The 22,228-nt window shown below is 47.1% G+C and overlaps 26 non-coding genes across 26 annotated transcripts; all 26 read left to right on the top strand.

Annotated features, from left to right (window-relative positions):
* The first annotated feature begins 104 nt into the window (after positions 1-104).
* On the top strand, positions 105-176 carry TRNAP-AGG (transfer RNA proline (anticodon AGG)). The gene has a single exon. It is a non-coding gene; the product is annotated as a tRNA-Pro (tRNA).
* A 386-nt stretch (positions 177-562) lies between these two features.
* TRNAV-AAC (transfer RNA valine (anticodon AAC)) lies at positions 563-635 on the top strand. The gene has a single exon. It is a non-coding gene; the product is annotated as a tRNA-Val (tRNA).
* A 288-nt stretch (positions 636-923) lies between these two features.
* On the top strand, positions 924-1,035 carry TRNAL-CAA (transfer RNA leucine (anticodon CAA)). Its single transcript has 2 exons — positions 924-961; positions 990-1,035. It is a non-coding gene; the product is annotated as a tRNA-Leu (tRNA).
* A 937-nt stretch (positions 1,036-1,972) lies between these two features.
* Positions 1,973-2,044, top strand: TRNAP-CGG (transfer RNA proline (anticodon CGG)). Its single transcript has one exon. It is a non-coding gene; the product is annotated as a tRNA-Pro (tRNA).
* Positions 2,045-3,401: 1,357 nt separating this feature from the next.
* On the top strand, positions 3,402-3,474 carry TRNAV-AAC (transfer RNA valine (anticodon AAC)). Its single transcript has one exon. It is a non-coding gene; the product is annotated as a tRNA-Val (tRNA).
* A 288-nt stretch (positions 3,475-3,762) lies between these two features.
* TRNAL-CAA (transfer RNA leucine (anticodon CAA)) lies at positions 3,763-3,874 on the top strand. Its single transcript has 2 exons — positions 3,763-3,800; positions 3,829-3,874. It is a non-coding gene; the product is annotated as a tRNA-Leu (tRNA).
* A 937-nt stretch (positions 3,875-4,811) lies between these two features.
* TRNAP-CGG (transfer RNA proline (anticodon CGG)) lies at positions 4,812-4,883 on the top strand. The gene has a single exon. It is a non-coding gene; the product is annotated as a tRNA-Pro (tRNA).
* Positions 4,884-5,782: 899 nt separating this feature from the next.
* TRNAP-AGG (transfer RNA proline (anticodon AGG)) lies at positions 5,783-5,854 on the top strand. Its single transcript has one exon. It is a non-coding gene; the product is annotated as a tRNA-Pro (tRNA).
* A 386-nt stretch (positions 5,855-6,240) lies between these two features.
* TRNAV-AAC (transfer RNA valine (anticodon AAC)) lies at positions 6,241-6,313 on the top strand. The gene has a single exon. It is a non-coding gene; the product is annotated as a tRNA-Val (tRNA).
* Positions 6,314-6,601: 288 nt separating this feature from the next.
* Positions 6,602-6,713, top strand: TRNAL-CAA (transfer RNA leucine (anticodon CAA)). The gene is made up of 2 exons: positions 6,602-6,639; positions 6,668-6,713. It is a non-coding gene; the product is annotated as a tRNA-Leu (tRNA).
* A 2,366-nt stretch (positions 6,714-9,079) lies between these two features.
* On the top strand, positions 9,080-9,152 carry TRNAV-AAC (transfer RNA valine (anticodon AAC)). The gene has a single exon. It is a non-coding gene; the product is annotated as a tRNA-Val (tRNA).
* A 288-nt stretch (positions 9,153-9,440) lies between these two features.
* Positions 9,441-9,552, top strand: TRNAL-CAA (transfer RNA leucine (anticodon CAA)). The gene is made up of 2 exons: positions 9,441-9,478; positions 9,507-9,552. It is a non-coding gene; the product is annotated as a tRNA-Leu (tRNA).
* Positions 9,553-10,489: 937 nt separating this feature from the next.
* On the top strand, positions 10,490-10,561 carry TRNAP-CGG (transfer RNA proline (anticodon CGG)). Its single transcript has one exon. It is a non-coding gene; the product is annotated as a tRNA-Pro (tRNA).
* A 385-nt stretch (positions 10,562-10,946) lies between these two features.
* On the top strand, positions 10,947-11,019 carry TRNAV-UAC (transfer RNA valine (anticodon UAC)). The gene has a single exon. It is a non-coding gene; the product is annotated as a tRNA-Val (tRNA).
* A 1,259-nt stretch (positions 11,020-12,278) lies between these two features.
* On the top strand, positions 12,279-12,390 carry TRNAL-CAA (transfer RNA leucine (anticodon CAA)). The gene is made up of 2 exons: positions 12,279-12,316; positions 12,345-12,390. It is a non-coding gene; the product is annotated as a tRNA-Leu (tRNA).
* Positions 12,391-13,327: 937 nt separating this feature from the next.
* On the top strand, positions 13,328-13,399 carry TRNAP-CGG (transfer RNA proline (anticodon CGG)). The gene has a single exon. It is a non-coding gene; the product is annotated as a tRNA-Pro (tRNA).
* Positions 13,400-14,298: 899 nt separating this feature from the next.
* Positions 14,299-14,370, top strand: TRNAP-AGG (transfer RNA proline (anticodon AGG)). Its single transcript has one exon. It is a non-coding gene; the product is annotated as a tRNA-Pro (tRNA).
* Positions 14,371-14,756: 386 nt separating this feature from the next.
* On the top strand, positions 14,757-14,829 carry TRNAV-AAC (transfer RNA valine (anticodon AAC)). The gene has a single exon. It is a non-coding gene; the product is annotated as a tRNA-Val (tRNA).
* Positions 14,830-15,117: 288 nt separating this feature from the next.
* TRNAL-CAA (transfer RNA leucine (anticodon CAA)) lies at positions 15,118-15,229 on the top strand. Its single transcript has 2 exons — positions 15,118-15,155; positions 15,184-15,229. It is a non-coding gene; the product is annotated as a tRNA-Leu (tRNA).
* Positions 15,230-17,595: 2,366 nt separating this feature from the next.
* Positions 17,596-17,668, top strand: TRNAV-AAC (transfer RNA valine (anticodon AAC)). Its single transcript has one exon. It is a non-coding gene; the product is annotated as a tRNA-Val (tRNA).
* A 288-nt stretch (positions 17,669-17,956) lies between these two features.
* TRNAL-CAA (transfer RNA leucine (anticodon CAA)) lies at positions 17,957-18,068 on the top strand. Its single transcript has 2 exons — positions 17,957-17,994; positions 18,023-18,068. It is a non-coding gene; the product is annotated as a tRNA-Leu (tRNA).
* A 937-nt stretch (positions 18,069-19,005) lies between these two features.
* TRNAP-CGG (transfer RNA proline (anticodon CGG)) lies at positions 19,006-19,077 on the top strand. Its single transcript has one exon. It is a non-coding gene; the product is annotated as a tRNA-Pro (tRNA).
* A 385-nt stretch (positions 19,078-19,462) lies between these two features.
* On the top strand, positions 19,463-19,535 carry TRNAV-UAC (transfer RNA valine (anticodon UAC)). Its single transcript has one exon. It is a non-coding gene; the product is annotated as a tRNA-Val (tRNA).
* Positions 19,536-19,976: 441 nt separating this feature from the next.
* On the top strand, positions 19,977-20,048 carry TRNAP-AGG (transfer RNA proline (anticodon AGG)). The gene has a single exon. It is a non-coding gene; the product is annotated as a tRNA-Pro (tRNA).
* A 746-nt stretch (positions 20,049-20,794) lies between these two features.
* Positions 20,795-20,906, top strand: TRNAL-CAA (transfer RNA leucine (anticodon CAA)). The gene is made up of 2 exons: positions 20,795-20,832; positions 20,861-20,906. It is a non-coding gene; the product is annotated as a tRNA-Leu (tRNA).
* Positions 20,907-21,843: 937 nt separating this feature from the next.
* Positions 21,844-21,915, top strand: TRNAP-CGG (transfer RNA proline (anticodon CGG)). Its single transcript has one exon. It is a non-coding gene; the product is annotated as a tRNA-Pro (tRNA).
* The last annotated feature ends 313 nt before the right edge of the window (positions 21,916-22,228 follow it).

Below are 22,228 nucleotides of genomic sequence, written 5' to 3'. Positions count from 1 at the left end.
CAGAAGAGAGCAACATGTGCAGTTGCTTGCTTTGGGTGAAGCATTCACTAACTCGCTGCCAATAACCCCCGGAGCCGGTGCGAAAGGCGACTCTTGTGTGCCTCGGCTCGTTGGTCTAGGGGTATGATTCTCGCTTAGGGTGCGAGAGGTCCCGGGTTCAAATCCCGGACGAGCCCTTTTTCAGAGGTAAACATACGAATCCTACTCAAAACCCACAATGCCTGACTATTTCTCATTACACTCGCCGCATTGTTGCACAAAATATTTTGAACCTCATAAGAAACATGGATCACCATGCTTTTTCTGCCTTCATGCTTAGTCTGTGTGTGTCCCAGGTGATGCTTTCCCAAGCTGTACTTGCTGGCATTTAGGCATCAGATATTTGTCTGTCGATGCCTGCATAAGTCAATTTTTAATACGTCTAATTGCAAGCATGTTGGCTGATATCTCTGCAGTTTTCACACTTGCTCCTCGCTTTCTGAGTGGCTGCTGATACAGCAGAATAGAAGTAGAGAGAATCCTTGAGAGGAACCTTGCTCTAACAGTAAAACACAGCAAGTGAGTTTCTGTAGTGTAGTGGTCATCACGTTCGCCTAACATGCGAAAGGTCCCCGGTTCGAGACCGGGCAGAAACACTGTGCATGAGCTGCTTTTATGTGCACCCTCTAAAACCTTATTATCTCAATGCAAGCTTAAGAAGAGGCGGTCCTTGAACCCAGCGAGCCGTGGGAAACTTCCTTTACTTTTGCAAGACGAAACAAAGTAATCCGCATCCATCAGTGGTCGCTCTTGTGCCTAGCTTTTTTTTTGTCATGCCATGTTGTATTGTGGGGTCTTTACACTTGTGACATTGCTGTGAACGTTGTAAGTGCAAACATTGGCAGGTGCAGTCAGAAGAGTCAGATCTGTGCACACCCAGGGCTGTCAGGATGGCCGAGTGGTCTAAGGCGCCAGACTCAAGAGAGCTTCATCTTCAGTGCAACTGAGACTTCTGGTCTCCTCAGGGAGGCGTGGGTTCAAATCCCACTTCTGACAGGTTTCTTTTACACCCTTAAATCGTCCTGTTTTTTGCAGTGCATTCCCCACACACCACAATCTTTGCACGGACCTGTAACATATGACGAGAAATCCACCAACGATCAGGCTGGGCCCTCAATCACAATTCCATGTATTTCTGGAAGGGATACCTCAGGCACACCTTCCGTTAAATTTGCACTTCATCACGCAAACTGCCGTGCTGGTTTCTCATTAAGCAGTTGATCCCATCTTTGTTGTGAGGCTCTCCTGCCACCTTTTGGGCGGAGAAGGCACTGTCCCTGCAACAACACAGGCAGACATGTTCAACAGGGCTTCCTGGTTATGTGGGAGGAGCAGATTGTCATTGGTCCCCCCTTGCGAATTTTAATTTACATAAGGAAGACAGAGAGGTAGCTGGGAGTAGGCAGTACACACGGACATTGAACTCTATCTTGTGATTTGCAGCCAATTCTAGATTGAGGCAGGAGGAAAGGAGGTGACTTGCCCAAAAATGGCCATCCTGGGAATTCAGCCACCCTGGGGCTCCCAGGTTAGTGTTTCAGTCCTGAGAGCCACTCATATAAATCTCGCCTGATCGAGCCTGATCGAGCGCTGAGTGAGCGTGTTTGAATCCAAGAATCAAATGCCTCTGTCTTAGGAGCAAGAATTGGCAGGCCCTCCCTTGCATCTGGGGTGGAAGTCTATGGGGCAAGTGTCCAGGACTTGCAGAGGAGTACAAGTGCCAGAAAGTGCCTGCAGTTCTCATCAGCGCCTTTTTTCTGCTCTCTGGCAGCTAGGATATCGACTGATCCCTTCCTTGCAAGAGTGAAAAAAACAACACCTTGAGAGAAAACATGACTTTGTGTGGTTCACATAGAGAGAGAGCAGCCAAATAGCCCTGCTTTGTTTCTGAAAGACGCATCAGAAATTGCTTAAAATGCCGACTGGGGAATCAGGCTCGTTGGTCTAGGGGTATGATTCTCGCTTCGGGTGCGAGAGGTCCCGGGTTCAAATCCCGGACGAGCCCATGCTGTGGAATTATTTTTAGGCTGCTTATTATATAGGGCCATTTCTTCTTTTCAATGCTATAAGACGCCGTGTATGGTGAGAAAGTTCCTTTCCCTCTATGCTATTTCCCACTTTTGGCGTATAGAATTTCAGTGCCGGACTTCTTTGCAACTGCTTTTCTGGGGTGGACCATCAGTGTAGGAAAATTAAATGCAAAGTGTTTTTCTAGTGTGGTTTCATGTATGGTTTTAAAATCGCCTTGTGGAATAAAAGTGGTCCTTGTTCCTTTCTTCCAAAGAAAGAGATCGGGTAAGGAGGGTCCAACTTTGAGCTTCATGGACATTGGCCCTTGGTCTGTGCATTCCAGCCCACTACATGCCAAGAAGATTCCTGCAAGCGTGTCTGTTTCTGTAGTGTAGTGGTTATCACGTTCGCTTTACACGCGAAAGGTCCCTGGTTCGAGACTGGGCAGAAACAGCAGCTTTCTGTTTTTCACACAGTTTGCATTTACTCTCTCAACTTATAGGAAAGCTGAGATAATGGAAGCTGTCTATCCCTCACCAGCGTGACGTACTGTGCTCCAGGGGCATCAGTGACAGCTCAAAAAGAGAAGTGACGATAGTTTGCGCTATTCGTTTGCACGTCCTTGTGTACTGAAGGTTGGGCCTACTTCATGAAAGCAAGGCATGAGAGCAGAAATGGTTTTATTGACCTCACCGAGAGCATACACCTAGAACAAACAAAATGTCTGAAGGATAGAGGCATTTTCATTTCTTGTTCGATGACGGCCATGGAAAAGACAGCAACCATATTGCAGAAGAGAGCAACATGTGCAGTTGCTTGCTTTGGGTGAAGCATTCACTAACTCGCTGCCAATAACCCCCGGAGCCGGTGCGAAAGGCGACTCTTGTGTTCCTCGGCTCGTTGGTCTAGGGGTATGATTCTCGCTTAGGGTGCGAGAGGTCCCGGGTTCAAATCCCGGACTAGCCCTTTTTCAGAGGTAAACATACGAATCCTACTCAAAACTCACAATGCCTGACTATTTCTCATTACACTCGCCGCATTGTTGCACAAAATATTTTGAACCTCATAAGAAACATGGATCACCATGCTTTTTCTGCCTTCATGCTTAGTCTGTGTGTGTCCCAGGTGATGCTTTCCCAAGCTGTACTTGCTGGCATTTAGGCATCAGATATTTGTCTGTCGATGCCTGCATAAGTCAATTTTTAATACGTCTAATTGCAAGCATGTTGGCTGATATCTCTGCAGTTTTCACACTTGCTCCTCGCTTTCTGAGTGGCTGCTGATACAGCAGAATAGAAGTAGAGAGAATCCTTGAGAGGAACCTTGCTCTAACAGTAAAACACAACAAGTGAGTTTCTGTAGTGTAGTGGTCATCACGTTTGCCTAACACGCGAAAGGTCCCCGGTTCGAGACCGGGCAGAAACACTGTGCATGAGCTGCTTTTATGTGCACCCTCTAAAACCTTAGTATCTCAATGCAAGCTTAAGAAGAGGCGGTCCTTGAACCCAGCGAGCCGTGGGAAACTTCCTTTACTTTTGCAAGACGAAACAAAGTAATCCGCATCCATCAGTGGTCGCTCTTGTGCCTAGCTTTTTTTTTGTCATGCCATGTTGTATTGTGGGGTCTTTACACTTGTGACATTGCTGTGAACGTTGTAAGTGCAAACATTGGCAGGTGCAGTCAGAAGAGTCAGATCTGTGCACACCCAGGGCTGTCAGGATGGCCGAGTGGTCTAAGGCGCCAGACTCAAGAGAGCTTGATCTTCAGTGCAACTGAGACTTCTGGTCTCCTCATGGAGGCGTGGGTTCAAATCCCACTTCTGACAGGTTTCTTTTACACCCTTAAATCGTCCTGTTTTTTGCAGTGCATTCCCCACACACCACAATCTTTGCACGGACCTGTAACATATGACGAGAAATCCACCAACGATCAGGCTGGGCCCTCAATCACAATTCCATGTATTTCTGGAAGGGATACCTCAGGCACACCTTCCGTTAAATTTGCACTTCATCACGCAAACTGCCGTGCTGGTTTCTCATTAAGCAGTTGATCCCATCTTTGTTGTGAGGCTCTCCTGCCACCTTTTGGGCGGAGAAGGCACTGTCCCTGCAACAACACAGGCAGACATGTTCAACAGGGCTTCCTGGTTATGTGGGAGGAGCAGATTGTCATTGGTCCCCCCTTGCGAATTTTAATTTACATAAGGAAGACAGAGAGGTAGCTGGGAGTAGGCAGTACACACGGACATTGAACTCTATCTTGTGATTTGCAGCCAATTCTAGATTGAGGCAGGAGGAAAGGAGGTGACTTGCCCAAAAATGGCCATCCTGGGAATTCAGCCACCCTGGGGCTCCCAGGTTAGTGTTTCAGTCCTGAGAGCCACTCATATAAATCTCGCCTGATCGAGCCTGATCGAGCGCTGAGTGAGCGTGTTTGAATCCAAGAATCAAATGCCTCTGTCTTAGGAGCAAGAATTGGCAGGCCCTCCCTTGCATCTGGGGTGGAAGTCTATGGGGCAAGTGTCCAGGACTTGCAGAGGAGTACAAGTGCCAGAAAGTGCCTGCAGTTCTCATCAGCGCCTTTTTTCTGCTCTCTGGCAGCTAGGATATCGACTGATCCCTTCCTTGCAAGAGTGAAAAAAACAACACCTTGAGAGAAAACATGACTTTGTGTGGTTCACATAGAGAGAGAGCAGCCAAATAGCCCTGCTTTGTTTCTGAAAGACGCATCAGAAATTGCTTAAAATGCCGACTGGGGAATCAGGCTCGTTGGTCTAGGGGTATGATTCTCGCTTCGGGTGCGAGAGGTCCCGGGTTCAAATCCCGGACGAGCCCATGCTGTGGAATTATTTTTAGGCTGCTTATTATATAGGGCCATTTCTTCTTTTCAATGCTATAAGACGCCGTGTATGGTGAGAAAGTTCCTTTCCCTCTATGCTATTTCCCACTTTTGGCGTATAGAATTTCAGTGCCGGACTTCTTTGCAACTGCTTTTCTGGGGTGGACCATCAGTGTAGGAAAGTTAAATGCAAAGTGTTTTTCTAGTGTGGTTTCATGTATGGTTTTAAAATCGCCTTGTGGAATAAAAGTGGTCCTCGTTCCTTTCTTCCAAAGAAAGAGATCGGGTAAGGAGGGTCCAACTTTGAGCTTCATGGACATTGGCCCTTGGTCTGTGCATTCCAGCCCACTACATGCCAAGAAGATTCCTGCAAGCGTGTCTGTTTCTGTAGTGTAGTGGTTATCACGTTCGCTTTACACGCGAAAGGTCCCTGGTTCGAGACTGGGCAGAAACAGCAGCTTTCTGTTTTTCACACAGTTTGCATTTACTCTCTCAACTTATAGGAAAGCTGAGATAATGGAAGCTGTCTATCCCTCACCAGCGTGACGTACTGTGCTCCAGGGGCATCAGTGACAGCTCAAAAAGAGAAGTGACGATAGTTTGCGCTATTCGTTTGCACGTCCTTGTGTACTGAAGGTTGGGCCTACTTCATGAAAGCAAGGCATGAGAGCAGAAATGGTTTTATTGACCTCACCGAGAGCATACACCTAGAACAAACAAAATGTCTGAAGGATAGAGGCATTTTCATTTCTTGTTCGATGACGGCCATGGAAAAGACAGCAACCATATTGCAGAAGAGAGCAACATGTGCAGTTGCTTGCTTTGGGTGAAGCATTCACTAACTCGCTGCCAATAACCCCCGGAGCCGGTGCGAAAGGCGACTCTTGTGTTCCTCGGCTCGTTGGTCTAGGGGTATGATTCTCGCTTAGGGTGCGAGAGGTCCCGGGTTCAAATCCCGGACGAGCCCTTTTTCAGAGGTAAACATACGAATCCTACTCAAAACTCACAATGCCTGACTATTTCTCATTACACTCGCCGCATTGTTGCACAAAATATTTTGAACCTCATAAGAAACATGGATCACCATGCTTTTTCTGCCTTCATGCTTAGTCTGTGTGTGTCCCAGGTGATGCTTTCCCAAGCTGTACTTGCTGGCATTTAGGCATCAGATATTTGTCTGTCGATGCCTGCATAAGTCAATTTTTAATACGTCTAATTGCAAGCATGTTGGCTGATATCTCTGCAGTTTTCACACTTGCTCCTCGCTTTCTGAGTGGCTGCTGATACAGCAGAATAGAAGTAGAGAGAATCCTTGAGAGGAACCTTATTCTAACAGTAAAACACAACAAGTGAGTTTCTGTAGTGTAGTGGTCATCACGTTTGCCTAACACGCGAAAGGTCCCCGGTTCGAGACCGGGCAGAAACACTGTGCATGAGCTGCTTTTATGTGCACCCTCTAAAACCTTAGTATCTCAATGCAAGCTTAAGAAGAGGCGGTCCTTGAACCCAGCGAGCCGTGGGAAACTTCCTTTACTTTTGCAAGACGAAACAAAGTAATCCGCATCCATCAGTGGTCGCTCTTGTGCCTAGCTTTTTTTTTGTCATGCCATGTTGTATTGTGGGGTCTTTACACTTGTGACATTGCTGTGAACGTTGTAAGTGCAAACATTGGCAGGTGCAGTCAGAAGAGTCAGATCTGTGCACACCCAGGGCTGTCAGGATGGCCGAGTGGTCTAAGGCGCCAGACTCAAGAGAGCTTGATCTTCAGTGCAACTGAGACTTCTGGTCTCCTCATGGAGGCGTGGGTTCAAATCCCACTTCTGACAGGTTTCTTTTACACCCTTAAATCGTCCTGTTTTTTGCAGTGCATTCCCCACACACCACAATCTTTGCACGGACCTGTAACATATGACGAGAAATCCACCAACGATCAGGCTGGGCCCTCAATCACAATTCCATGCATTTCTGGAAGGGATACCTCAGGCACACCTTCCGTTAAATTTGCACTTCATCACACAAACTGCCGTGCTGGTTTCTCATTAAGCAGTTGATCCCATCTTTGTTGTGAGGCTCTCCTGCCACCTTTTGGGCGGAGAAGGCACTGTCCCTGCAACAACACAGGCAGACATGTTCAACAGGGCTTACTGGTTATGTGGGAGGAGCAGATTGTCATTGGTCCCCCCTTGCGAATTTTAATTTACATAAGGAAGACAGAGAGGTAGCTGGGAGTAGGCAGTACACACGGACATTGAACTCTATCTTGTGATTTGCAGCCAATTCTAGATTGAGGCAGGAGGAAAGGAGGTGACTTGCCCAAAAATGGCCATCCTGGGAATTCAGCCACCCTGGGGCTCCCAGGTTAGTGTTTCAGTCCTGAGAGCCACTCATATAAATCTCGCCTGATCGAGCCTGATCGAGCGCTGAGTGAGCGTGTTTGAATCCAAGAATCAAATGCCTCTGTCTTAGGAGCAAGAATTGGCAGGCCCTCCCTTGCATCTGGGGTGGAAGTCTATGGGGCAAGTGTCCAGGACTTGCAGAGGAGTACAAGTGCCAGAAAGTGCCTGCAGTTCTCATCAGCGCCTTTTTTCTGCTCTCTGGCAGCTAGGATATCGACTGATCCCTTCCTTGCAAGAGTGAAATAAACAACACCTTGAGAGAAAACATGACTTTGTGTGGTTCACATAGAGAGAGAGCAGCCAAATAGCCCTGCTTTGTTTCTGAAAGACGCATCAGAAATTGCTTAAAATGCTGACTGGGGAATCAGGCTCGTTGGTCTAGGGGTATGATTCGCGCTTCGGGTGCGAGAGGTCCCGGGTTCAAATCCCGGACGAGCCCATGCTGTGGAATTATTTTTAGGCTGCTTATTATATAGGGCCATTTCTTCTTTTCAATGCTATAAGACGCCGTGTATGGTGATAAAGTTCCTTTCCCTCTACGCTATTTCCCACTTTTGGCGTATAGAATTTCAGTGCCGGACTTCTTTGCAACTGCTTTTCTGGGGTGGACCATCAGTGTAGGAAAATTAAATGCAAAGTGTTTTTCTAGTGTGGTTTCAGGTATGGTTTTAAAATCGCCTTTTGGAATAAAAGTGGTCCTCGTTCCTTTCTTCCAAAGAAAGAGATCGGGTAAGGATGGTCCAACTTTGAGCTTCATTGACATTGGCCCTTGGTCTGTGCATTCCAGCCCACTACATGCCAAGAAGATTCCTGCAAGCGTGTCTGTTTCTGTAGTGTAGTGGTTATCACGTTCGCTTTACACGCGAAAGGTCCCTGCTTCGAGACCGGGCAGAAACAGCAGCTTTCTGTTTTTCACACAGTTTGCATTTACTCTCTCAACTTATAGGAAAGCTGAGATAATGGAAGCTGTCTATCCCTCACCAGCGTGACGTACTGTGCTCCAGGGGCATCAGTGACAGCTCAAAAAGAGAAGTGACGATAGATTGCGCTATTCGTTTGCACGTCCTTGTGTACTGAAGGTTGGGCCTACTTCATGAAAGCAAGGCATGAGAGCAGAAATGGTTTTATTGACCTCACCGAGAGCATACACCTAGAACAAACAAAATGTCTGAAGGATAGAGGCATTTTCATTTCTTGTTCGATGACGGCCATGGAAAAGACAGCAACCATATTGCAGAAGAGAGCAGCATGTGCAGTTGCTTGCTTTGGGTGAAGCATTCACTAACTCGCTGCCAATAACCCCCGGAGCCGGTGCGAAAAGCGACTCTTGTGTGCCTCGGCTCGTTTGTCTAGGGGTATGATTCTCGCTTAGGGTGCGAGAGGTCCCGGGTTCAAATCCCGGACGAGCCCTTTTTCAGAGGTAAACATACGAATCCTACTCAAAACTCACAATGCCTGACTATTTCTCATTACACTCGCCGCATTGTTGCACAAAATATTTTGAACCTCATAAGAAACATGGATCACCATGCTTTTTCTGCCTTCATGCTTAGTCTGTGTGTGTCCCAGGTGATACTTTCCCAAGCTGTACTTGCTGGCATTTAGGCATCAGATATTTGTCTGTCGATGCCTGCATAAGTCAATTTTTAATACGTCTAATTGCAAGCATGTTGGCTGATATCTCTGCAGTTTTCACACTTGCTCCTCGCTTTCTGAGTGGCTGCTGATACAGCAGAATAGAAGTAGAGAGAATCCTTGAGAGGAACCTTGCTCTAACAGTAAAACACAGCAAGTGAGTTTCTGTAGTGTAGTGGTCATCACGTTCGCCTAACACGCGAAAGGTCCCCGGTTCGAGACCGGGCAGAAACACTGTGCATGAGCTACTTTTATGTGCACCCTCTAAAACCTTAGTATCTCAATGCAAGCTTAAGAAGAGGCGGTCCTTGAACCCAGCGAGCCGTGGGAAACTTCCTTTACTTTTGCAAGACGAAACAAAGTAATCCGCATCCATCAGTGGTCGCTCTTGTGCCTAGCTTTTTTTTTGTCATGCCATGTTGTATTGTGGGGTCTTTACACTTGTGACATTGCTGTGAACGTTGTAAGTGCAAACATTGGCAGGTGCAGTCAGAAGAGTCAGATCTGTGCACACCCAGGGCTGTCAGGATGGCCGAGTGGTCTAAGGCGCCAGACTCAAGAGAGCTCAATCTTCAGTGCAACTGAGACTTCTGGTCTCCTCATGGAGGCGTGGGTTCAAATCCCACTTCTGACAGGTTTCTTTTACACCCTTAAATCGTCCTGTTTTTTGCAGTGCATTCCCCACACACCACAATCTTTGCACGGACCTGTAACATATGACGAGAAATCCACCAACGATCAGGCTGGGCCCTCAATCACAATTCCATGTATTCCTGGAAGGGACACCTCAGGCACACCTTCTGTTAAATTTGCACTCCATCACACAAACTGCTGTGCTGGTTTCTCATTAAGCAGTTGATCCCATCTTTGTTGTGAGGCTCTCCTGCCACCTTTTGGGCGGAGAAGGCACTGTCCCTGCAACAACACAGGCAGACATGTTCAACAGGGCTTCCTGGTTATGTGGGAGGAGCACATTGTCATTGGTCCCACCTTGCGAATTTTAATTTACATATGGAAGACAGAGAGGTAGCTGGGAGTAGGCAGTACACACGGACATTGAACTCTATCTTGTGATTTGCAGCCAATTCTAGATTGAGGTAGGAGGAAAGGAGGTGACTTGCCCAAAAATGGCCATCCTGGGAATTCAGCCACCCTGGGGCTCCCAGGTTAGTGTTTCAGTCCTGCGAGCCACTCATATAAATCTCGCCTGATCGAGCCTGATCGAGCGCTGAGTGAGCGTGTTTGAATCCAAGAATCAAATGCCTCTGTCTTAGGAGCAAGAATTGGCAGGCCCTCCCTTGCATCTGGGGTGGAAGTCTATGGGGCAAGTGTCCAGGACTTGCAGAGGAGTACAAGTGCCAGAAAGTGCCTGCAGTTCTCATCAGCGTCTTTTTTCTGTTCTCTGGCAGCTAGGATATCGACTGATCCCTTCCTTGCAAGAGTGAAAAAAACAACACCTTGAGAGAAAACATGACTTTGTGTGGTTCACATAGAGAGAGAGCAGCCAAATAGCCCTGCTTTGTTTCTGAAAGACGCATCAGAAATTGCATAAAATGCCAACTGGGGAATCAGGCTCGTTGGTCTAGGGGTATGATTCTCGCTTCGGGTGTGAGAGGTCCCGGGTTCAAATCCCGGACGAGCCCATGCTGTGGAATTATTTTTAGGCTGCTTATTATATAGGGCCATTTCTTCTTTTCAATGCTATAAGACGCCGTGTATGCTGAGAAAGTTCCTTTCCCTCTACGCTATTTCCCACTTTTTGCGTATAGAATTTCAGTGCCGGACTTCTTTGCAACTGCTTTTCTGGGGTGGACCATCAGTGTAGGAAAATTAAATGCAAAGTGTTTTTCTAGTGTGGTTTCAGGTATGGTTTTAAAATCGCCTTTTGGAATAAAAGTGGTCCTCATTCCTTTCTTCCAAAGAAAGAGATTGGGTAAGGAGGGTCCAACTTTGAGCTTCATGGACATTGGCCCTTGGTCTGTGCATTCCAGCCCACTACATGCCAAGAAGATTCCTGAAAGCGTGTCTGTTTCTGTAGTGTAGTGGTTATCATGTTCGCTTTACACGCGAAAGGTCCCTGGTTCGAGACCGGGCAGAAACAGCAGCTTTCTGTTTTTCACACAGTTTGCATTTACTCTCTCAACTTATAGGAAAGCTGAGATAATGGAAGCTGTCTATCCCTCACCAGCGTGACGTACTGTTCTCCAGGGGCATCAGTGACAGCTCAAAAAGAGAAGTGACGATAGTTTGCACTATTCGTTTGCACGTCCTTGTGTACTGAAGGTTGGGCCTACTTCATGAAAGCAAGGCATGAGAGCAGAAATGGTTTTATTGACCTCACCGAGAGCATACACCTAGAACAAACAAAATGTCTGAAGGATAGAGGCATTTTCATTTCTTGTTCGATGACGGCCATGGAAAAGACAGCAACCATATTGCAGAAGAGAGCAGCATGTGCAGTTGCTTGCTTTGGGTGAAGCATTCACTAACTCGCTGCCAATAACCCCCGGAGCCGGTGCGAAAGGCCACTCTTGTGTGCCTCGGCTAGTTGGTCTAGGGGTATGATTCTCGCTTAGGGTGTGAGAGGTCCCGGGTTCAAATCCCGGACGAGCCCTTTTTCAGAGGTAAACATACGAATCCTACTCAAAACTCACAATGCCTGACTATTTCTCATTACACTCGCCGCATTGTTGCACAAAATATTTTGAACCTCATAAGAAACATGGATCACCATACTTTTTCTGCCTTCATGCTTAGTCTGTGTGTGTCCCAGGTGATGCTTTCCCAAGCTGTACTTGCTGGCATTTAGGCATCAGATATTTGTCTGTCGATGCCTGCATAAGTCAATTTTTAATACGTCTAATTGCAAGCATGTTGGCTGATATCTCTGCAGTTTTCACACTTGCTCCTCGCTTTCTGAGTGGCTGCTGATACAGCAGAATAGAAGTAGAGAGAATCCTTGAGAGGAACCTTGCTCTAACAGTAAAACACAGCAAGTGAGTTTCTGTAGTGTAGTGGTCATCACGTTCGCCTAACACGCGAAAGGTCCCCGGTTCGAGACTGGGCAGAAACACTGTGCATGAGCTGCTTTTATGTGCACCCTCTAAAACCTTATTATCTCAATGCAAGCTTAAGAAGAGGCGGTCCTTGAATCCGGCGAGCCGTGGGAAACTTCATTTACTTTTGCAAGACGAAACAAAGTAATCCGCATCCATCAGTGGTCGCTCTTGTGCCTAGCTTTTTTTTGTCATGCCATGTTGTATTGTGGGGTCTTTACACTTGTGACATTGCTGTGAACGTTGTAAGTGCAAACATTGGCAGGTGCAGTCAGAAGAGTCAGATCTGTGCACACCCAGGGCTGTCAGGATGGCCGAGTGGTCTAAGGCGCCAGACTCAAGAGAGCTTCATCTTCAGTGCAACTGAGACTTCTGGTCTCCTCAGGGAGGCGTGGGTTCAAATCCCACTTCTGACAGGTTTATTTTACACCCTTAAATCGTCCTGTTTTTTGCAGTGCATTCCCCACACACCACAATCTTTGCACGGACCTGTAACATATGACGAGAAATCCACCAACGATCAGGCTGGGCCCTCAATCACAATTCCATGTATTTCTGGAAGGGATACCTCAGGCACACCTTCCGTTAAATTTGCACTTCATCACGCAAACTGCCGTGCTGGTTTCTCATTAAGCAGTTGATCCCATCTTTGTTGTGAGGCTCTCCTGCCACCTTTTGGGCGGAGAAGGCACTGTCCCTGCAACAACACAGGCAGACATGTTCAACAGGGCTTCCTGGTTATGTGGGAGGAGCAGATTGTCATTGGTCCCCCCTTGCGAATTTTAATTTACATAAGGAAGACAGAGAGGTAGCTGGGAGTAGGCAGTACACACGGACATTGAACTCTATCTTGTGATTTGCAGCCAATTCTAGATTGAGGCAGGAGGAAAGGAGGTGACTTGCCCAAAAATGGCCATCCTGGGAATTCAGCCACCCTGGGGCTCCCAGGTTAGTGTTTCAGTCCTGAGAGCCACTCATATAAATCTCGCCTGATCGAGCCTGATCGAGCGCTGAGTGAGCGTGTTTGAATCCAAGAATCAAATGCCTCTGTCTTAGGAGCAAGAATTGGCAGGCCCTCCCTTGCATCTGGGGTGGAAGTCTATGGGGCAAGTGTCCAGGACTTGCAGAGGAGTACAAGTGCCAGAAAGTGCCTGCAGTTCTCATCAGCGCCTTTTTTCTGCTCTCTGGCAGCTAGGATATCGACTGATCCCTTCCTTGCAAGAGTGAAAAAAACAACACCTTGAGAGAAAACATGACTTTGTGTGGTTCACATAGAGAGAGAGCAGCCAAATAGCCCTGCTTTGTTTCTGAAAGACGCATCAGAAATTGCTTAAAATGCCGACTGGGGAATCAGGCTCGTTGGTCTAGGGGTATGATTCTCGCTTCGGGTGCGAGAGGTCCCGGGTTCAAATCCCGGACGAGCCCATGCTGTGGAATTATTTTTAGGCTGCTTATTATATAGGGCCATTTCTTCTTTTCAATGCTATAAGACGCCGTGTATGGTGAGAAAGTTCCTTTCCCTCTATGCTATTTCCCACTTTTGGCGTATAGAATTTCAGTGCCGGACTTCTTTGCAACTGCTTTTCTGGGGTGGACCATCAGTGTAGGAAAATTAAATGCAAAGTGTTTTTCTAGTGTGGTTTCATGTATGGTTTTAAAATCGCCTTTTGGAATAAAAGTGGTCCTCGTTCCTTTCTTCCAAAGAAAGAGATCGGGTAAGGAGGGTCCAACTTTGAGCTTCATGGACATTGGCCCTTGGTCTGTGCATTCCAGCCCACTACATGCCAAGAAGATTCCTGCAAGCGTGTCTGTTTCTGTAGTGTAGTGGTTATCACGTTCGCTTTACACGCGAAAGGTCCCTGGTTCGAGACTGGGCAGAAACAGCAGCTTTCTGTTTTTCACACAGTTTGCATTTACTCTCTCAACTTATAGGAAAGCTGAGATAATGGAAGCTGTCTATCCCTCACCAGCGTGACGTACTGTGCTCCAGGGGCATCAGTGACAGCTCAAAAAGAGAAGTGACGATAGTTTGCGCTATTCGTTTGCACGCCCTTGTGTACTGAAGGTTGGGCCTACTTCATGAAAGCAAGGCATGAGAGCAGAAATGGTTTTATTGACCTCACCGAGAGCATACACCTAGAACAAACAAAATGTCTGAAGGATAGAGGCATTTTCATTTCTTGTTCGATGACGGCCATGGAAAAGACAGCAACCATATTGCAGAAGAGAGCAACATGTGCAGTTGCTTGCTTTGGGTGAAGCATTCACTAACTCGCTGCCAATAACCCCCGGAGCCGGTGCGAAAGGCGACTCTTGTGTGCCTCGGCTCGTTGGTCTAGGGGTATGATTCTCGCTTAGGGTGCGAGAGGTCCCGGGTTCAAATCCCGGACGAGCCCTTTTTCAGAGGTAAACATACGAATCCTACTCAAAACTCACAATGCCTGACTATTTCTCATTACACTCGCCGCATTGTTGCACAAAATATTTTGAACCTCATAAGAAACATGGATCACCATGCTTTTTCTGCCTTCATGCTTAGTCTGTGTGTGTCCCAGGTGATGCTTTCCCAAGCTGTACTTGCTGGCATTTAGGCATCAGATATTTGTCTGTCGATGCCTGCATAAGTCAATTTTTAATACGTCTAATTGCAAGCATGTTGGCTGATATCTCTGCAGTTTTCACACTTGCTCCTCGCTTTCTGAGTGGCTGCTGATACAGCAGAATAGAAGTAGAGAGAATCCTTGAGAGGAACCTTGCTCTAACAGTAAAACACAACAAGTGAGTTTCTGTAGTGTAGTGGTCATCACGTTTGCCTAACACGCGAAAGGTCCCCGGTTCGAGACCGGGCAGAAACACTGTGCATGAGCTGCTTTTATGTGCACCCTCTAAAACCTTAGTATCTCAATGCAAGCTTAAGAAGAGGCGGTCCTTGAACCCAGCGAGCCGTGGGAAACTTCCTTTACTTTTGCAAGACGAAACAAAGTAATCCGCATCCATCAGTGGTCGCTCTTGTGCCTAGCTTTTTTTTTGTCATGCCATGTTGTATTGTGGGGTCTTTACACTTGTGACATTGCTGTGAACGTTGTAAGTGCAAACATTGGCAGGTGCAGTCAGAAGAGTCAGATCTGTGCACACCCAGGGCTGTCAGGATGGCCGAGTGGTCTAAGGCGCCAGACTCAAGAGAGCTTGATCTTCAGTGCAACTGAGACTTCTGGTCTCCTCATGGAGGCGTGGGTTCAAATCCCACTTCTGACAGGTTTCTTTTACACCCTTAAATCGTCCTGTTTTTTGCAGTGCATTCCCCACACACCACAATCTTTGCACGGACCTGTAACATATGACGAGAAATCCACCAACGATCAGGCTGGGCCCTCAATCACAATTCCATGTATTTCTGGAAGGGATACCTCAGGCACACCTTCCGTTAAATTTGCACTTCATCACACAAACTGCCGTGCTGGTTTCTCATTAAGCAGTTGATCCCATCTTTGTTGTGAGGCTCTCCTGCCACCTTTTGGGCGGAGAAGGCACTGTCCCTGCAACAACACAGGCAGACATGTTCAACAGGGCTTCCTGGTTATGTGGGAGGAGCAGATTGTCATTGGTCCCCCCTTGCGAATTTTAATTTACATAAGGAAGACAGAGAGGTAGCTGGGAGTAGGCAGTACACACGGACATTGAACTCTATCTTGTGATTTGCAGCCAATTCTAGATTGAGGCAGGAGGAAAGGAGGTGACTTGCCCAAAAATGGCCATCCTGGGAATTCAGCCACCCTGGGGCTCCCAGGTTAGTGTTTCAGTCCTGAGAGCCACTCATATAAATCTCGCCTGATCGAGCCTGATCGAGCGCTGAGTGAGCGTGTTTGAATCCAAGAATCAAATGCCTCTGTCTTAGGAGCAAGAATTGGCAGGCCCTCCCTTGCATCTGGGGTGGAAGTCTATGGGGCAAGTGTCCAGGACTTGCAGAGGAGTACAAGTGCCAGAAAGTGCCTGCAGTTCTCATCAGCGCCTTTTTTCTGCTCTCTGGCAGCTAGGATATCGACTGATCCCTTCCTTGCAAGAGTGAAATAAACAACACCTTGAGAGAAAACATGACTTTGTGTGGTTCACATAGAGAGAGAGCAGCCAAATAGCCCTGCTTTGTTTCTGAAAGACGCATCAGAAATTGCTTAAAATGCTGACTGGGGAATCAGGCTCGTTGGTCTAGGGGTATGATTCGCGCTTCGGGTGCGAGAGGTCCCGGGTTCAAATCCCGGACGAGCCCATGCTGTGGAATTATTTTTAGGCTGCTTATTATATAGGGCCATTTCTTCTTTTCAATGCTATAAGACGCCGTGTATGGTGATAAAGTTCCTTTCCCTCTACGCTATTTCCCACTTTTGGCGTATAGAATTTCAGTGCCGGACTTCTTTGCAACTGCTTTTCTGGGGTGGACCATCAGTGTAGGAAAATTAAATGCAAAGTGTTTTTCTAGTGTGGTTTCAGGTATGGTTTTAAAATCGCCTTTTGGAATAAAAGTGGTCCTCGTTCCTTTCTTCCAAAGAAAGAGATCGGGTAAGGATGGTCCAACTTTGAGCTTCATTGACATTGGCCCTTGGTCTGTGCATTCCAGCCCACTACATGCCAAGAAGATTCCTGCAAGCGTGTCTGTTTCTGTAGTGTAGTGGTTATCACGTTCGCTTTACACGCGAAAGGTCCCTGCTTCGAGACCGGGCAGAAACAGCAGCTTTCTGTTTTTCACACAGTTTGCATTTACTCTCTCAACTTATAGAAAAGCTGAGATAATGGAAGCTGTCTATCCCTCACCAGCGTGACGTACTGTGCTCCAGGGGCATCAGTGACAGCTCAAAAAGAGAAGTGACGATAGATTGCGCTATTCGTTTGCACGTCCTTGTGTACTGAAGGTTGGGCCTACTTCATGAAAGCAAGGCATGAGAGCAGAAATGGTTTTATTGACCTCACCGAGAGCATACACCTAGAACAAACAAAATGTCTGAAGGATAGAGGCATTTTCATTTCTTGTTCGATGACGGCCATGGAAAAGACAGCAACCATATTGCAGAAGAGAGCAGCATGTGCAGTTGCTTGCTTTGGGTGAAGCATTCACTAACTCGCTGCCAATAACCCCCGGAGCCGGTGCGAAAAGCGACTCTTGTGTGCCTCGGCTCGTTTGTCTAGGGGTATGATTCTCGCTTAGGGTGCGAGAGGTCCCGGGTTCAAATCCCGGACGAGCCCTTTTTCAGAGGTAAACATACGAATCCTACTCAAAACTCACAATGCCTGACTATTTCTCATTACACTCGCCGCATTGTTGCACAAAATATTTTGAACCTCATAAGAAACATGGATCACCATGCTTTTTCTGCCTTCATGCTTAGTCTGTGTGTGTCCCAGGTGATACTTTCCCAAGCTGTACTTGCTGGCATTTAGGCATCAGATATTTGTCTGTCGATGCCTGCATAAGTCAATTTTTAATACGTCTAATTGCAAGCATGTTGGCTGATATCTCTGCAGTTTTCACACTTGCTCCTCGCTTTCTGAGTGGCTGCTGATACAGCAGAATAGAAGTAGAGAGAATCCTTGAGAGGAACCTTGCTCTAACAGTAAAACACAGCAAGTGAGTTTCTGTAGTGTAGTGGTCATCACGTTCGCCTAACACGCGAAAGGTCCCCGGTTCGAGACCGGGCAGAAACACTGTGCATGAGCTACTTTTATGTGCACCCTCTAAAACCTTAGTATCTCAATGCAAGCTTAAGAAGAGGCGGTCCTTGAACCCAGCGAGCCGTGGGAAACTTCCTTTACTTTTGCAAGACGAAACAAAGTAATCCGCATCCATCAGTGGTCGCTCTTGTGCCTAGCTTTTTTTTTGTCATGCCATGTTGTATTGTGGGGTCTTTACACTTGTGACATTGCTGTGAACGTTGTAAGTGCAAACATTGGCAGGTGCAGTCAGAAGAGTCAGATCTGTGCACACCCAGGGCTGTCAGGATGGCCGAGTGGTCTAAGGCGCCAGACTCAAGAGAGCTCAATCTTCAGTGCAACTGAGACTTCTGGTCTCCTCATGGAGGCGTGGGTTCAAATCCCACTTCTGACAGGTTTCTTTTACACCCTTAAATCGTCCTGTTTTTTGCAGTGCATTCCCCACACACCACAATCTTTGCACGGACCTGTAACATATGACGAGAAATCCACCAACGATCAGGCTGGGCCCTCAATCACAATTCCATGTATTCCTGGAAGGGACACCTCAGGCACACCTTCTGTTAAATTTGCACTCCATCACACAAACTGCTGTGCTGGTTTCTCATTAAGCAGTTGATCCCATCTTTGTTGTGAGGCTCTCCTGCCACCTTTTGGGCGGAGAAGGCACTGTCCCTGCAACAACACAGGCAGACATGTTCAACAGGGCTTCCTGGTTATGTGGGAGGAGCACATTGTCATTGGTCCCACCTTGCGAATTTTAATTTACATATGGAAGACAGAGAGGTAGCTGGGAGTAGGCAGTACACACGGACATTGAACTCTATCTTGTGATTTGCAGCCAATTCTAGATTGAGGTAGGAGGAAAGGAGGTGACTTGCCCAAAAATGGCCATCCTGGGAATTCAGCCACCCTGGGGCTCCCAGGTTAGTGTTTCAGTCCTGCGAGCCACTCATATAAATCTCGCCTGATCGAGCCTGATCGAGCGCTGAGTGAGCGTGTTTGAATCCAAGAATCAAATGCCTCTGTCTTAGGAGCAAGAATTGGCAGGCCCTCCCTTGCATCTGGGGTGGAAGTCTATGGGGCAAGTGTCCAGGACTTGCAGAGGAGTACAAGTGCCAGAAAGTGCCTGCAGTTCTCATCAGCGTCTTTTTTCTGTTCTCTGGCAGCTAGGATATCGACTGATCCCTTCCTTGCAAGAGTGAAAAAAACAACACCTTGAGAGAAAACATGACTTTGTGTGGTTCACATAGAGAGAGAGCAGCCAAATAGCCCTGCTTTGTTTCTGAAAGACGCATCAGAAATTGCATAAAATGCCAACTGGGGAATCAGGCTCGTTGGTCTAGGGGTATGATTCTCGCTTCGGGTGTGAGAGGTCCCGGGTTCAAATCCCGGACGAGCCCATGCTGTGGAATTATTTTTAGGCTGCTTATTATATAGGGCCATTTCTTCTTTTCAATGCTATAAGACGCCGTGTATGCTGAGAAAGTTCCTTTCCCTCTACGCTATTTCCCACTTTTTGCGTATAGAATTTCAGTGCCGGACTTCTTTGCAACTGCTTTTCTGGGGTGGACCATCAGTGTAGGAAAATTAAATGCAAAGTGTTTTTCTAGTGTGGTTTCAGGTATGGTTTTAAAATCGCCTTTTGGAATAAAAGTGGTCCTCGTTCCTTTCTTCCAAAGAAAGAGATTGGGTAAGGAGGGTCCAACTTTGAGCTTCATGGACATTGGCCCTTGGTCTGTGCATTCCAGCCCACTACATGCCAAGAAGATTCCTGAAAGCGTGTCTGTTTCTGTAGTGTAGTGGTTATCATGTTCGCTTTACACGCGAAAGGTCCCTGGTTCGAGACCGGGCAGAAACAGCAGCTTTCTGTTTTTCACACAGTTTGCATTTACTCTCTCAACTTATAGGAAAGCTGAGATAATGGAAGCTGTCTATCCCTCACCAGCGTGACGTACTGTTCTCCAGGGGCATCAGTGACAGCTCAAAAAGAGAAGTGACGATAGTTTGCACTATTCGTTTGCACGTCCTTGTGTACTGAAGGTTGGGCCTACTTCATGAAAGCAAGGCATGAGAGCAGAAATGGTTTTATTGACCTCACCGAGAGCATACACCTAGAACAAACAAAATGTCTGAAGGATAGAGGCATTTTCATTTCTTGTTCGATGACGGCCATGGAAAAGACAGCAACCATATTGCAGAAGAGAGCAGCATGTGCAGTTGCTTGCTTTGGGTGAAGCATTCACTAACTCGCTGCCAATAACCCCCGGAGCCGGTGCGAAAGGCCACTCTTGTGTGCCTCGGCTCGTTGGTCTAGGGGTATGATTCTCGCTTAGGGTGTGAGAGGTCCCGGGTTCAAATCCCGGACGAGCCCTTTTTCAGAGGTAAACATACGAATCCTACTCAAAACTCACAATGCCTGACTATTTCTCATTACACTCGCCGCATTGTTGCACAAAATATTTTGAACCTCATAAGAAACATGGATCACCATACTTTTTCTGCCTTCATGCTTAGTCTGTGTGTGTCCCAGGTGATGCTTTCCCAAGCTGTACTTGCTGGCATTTAGGCATCAGATATTTGTCTGTCGATGCCTGCATAAGTCAATTTTTAATACGTCTAATTGCAAGCATGTTGGCTGATATCTCTGCAGTTTTCACACTTGCTCCTCGCTTTCTGAGTGGCTGCTGATACAGCAGAATAGAAGTAGAGAGAATCCTTGAGAGGAACCTTGCTCTAACAGTAAAACACAGCAAGTGAGTTTCTGTAGTGTAGTGGTCATCACGTTCGCCTAACACGCGAAAGGTCCCCGGTTCGAGACTGGGCAGAAACACTGTGCATGAGCTGCTTTTATGTGCACCCTCTAAAACCTTATTATCTCAATGCAAGCTTAAGAAGAGGCGGTCCTTGAATCCGGCGAGCCGTGGGAAACTTCATTTACTTTTGCAAGACGAAACAAAGTAATCCGCATCCATCAGTGGTCGCTCTTGTGCCTAGCTTTTTTTTGTCATGCCATGTTGTATTGTGGGGTCTTTACACTTGTGACATTGCTGTGAACGTTGTAAGTGCAAACATTGGCAGGTGCAGTCAGAAGAGTCAGATCTGTGCACACCCAGGGCTGTCAGGATGGCCGAGTGGTCTAAGGCGCCAGACTCAAGAGAGCTTCATCTTCAGTGCAACTGAGACTTCTGGTCTCCTCAGGGAGGCGTGGGTTCAAATCCCACTTCTGACAGGTTTATTTTACACCCTTAAATCGTCCTGTTTTTTGCAGTGCATTCCCCACACACCACAATCTTTGCACGGACCTGTAACATATGACGAGAAATCCACCAACGATCAGGCTGGGCCCTCAATCACAATTCCATGTATTTCTGGAAGGGATACCTCAGGCACACCTTCCGTTAAATTTGCACTTCATCACGCAAACTGCCGTGCTGGTTTCTCATTAAGCAGTTGATCCCATCTTTGTTGTGAGGCTCTCCTGCCACCTTTTGGGCGGAGAAGGCACTGTCCCTGCAACAACACAGGCAGACATGTTCAACAGGGCTTCCTGGTTATGTGGGAGGAGCAGATTGTCATTGGTCCCCCCTTGCGAATTTTAATTTACATAAGGAAGACAGAGAGGTAGCTGGGAGTAGGCAGTACACACGGACATTGAACTCTATCTTGTGATTTGCAGCCAATTCTAGATTGAGGCAGGAGGAAAGGAGGTGACTTGCCCAAAAATGGCCATCCTGGGAATTCAGCCACCCTGGGGCTCCCAGGTTAGTGTTTCAGTCCTGAGAGCCACTCATATAAATCTCGCCTGATCGAGCCTGATCGAGCGCTGAGTGAGCGTGTTTGAATCCAAGAATCAAATGCCTCTGTCTTAGGAGCAAGAATTGGCAGGCCCTCCCTTGCATCTGGGGTGGAAGTCTATGGGGCAAGTGTCCAGGACTTGCAGAGGAGTACAAGTGCCAGAAAGTGCCTGCAGTTCTCATCAGCGCCTTTTTTCTGCTCTCTGGCAGCTAGGATATCGACTGATCCCTTCCTTGCAAGAGTGAAAAAAACAACACCTTGAGAGAAAACATGACTTTGTGTGGTTCACATAGAGAGAGAGCAGCCAAATAGCCCTGCTTTGTTTCTGAAAGACGCATCAGAAATTGCTTAAAATGCCGACTGGGGAATCAGGCTCGTTGGTCTAGGGGTATGATTCTCGCTTCGGGTGCGAGCGGTCCCGGGTTCAAATCCCGGACGAGCCCATGCTGTGGAATTATTTTTAGGCTGCTTATTATATAGGGCCATTTCTTCTTTTCAATGCTATAAGACGCCGTGTATGGTGAGAAAGTTCCTTTCCCTCTATGCTATTTCCCACTTTTGGCGTATAGAATTTCAGTGCCGGACTTCTTTGCAACTGCTTTTCTGGGGTGGACCATCAGTGTAGGAAAATTAAATGCAAAGTGTTTTTCTAGTGTGGTTTCATGTATGGTTTTAAAATCGCCTTTTGGAATAAAAGTGGTCCTCGTTCCTTTCTTCCAAAGAAAGAGATCGGGTAAGGAGGGTCCAACTTTGAGC

Source organism: Triturus cristatus, chromosome 10 (assembly GCF_964204655.1).
Source record: "Triturus cristatus chromosome 10, aTriCri1.1, whole genome shotgun sequence".
NCBI lineage: Eukaryota > Metazoa > Chordata > Amphibia > Caudata > Salamandridae > Triturus > Triturus cristatus.
This window is presented reverse-complemented; position numbering and strand designations above follow the sequence as displayed.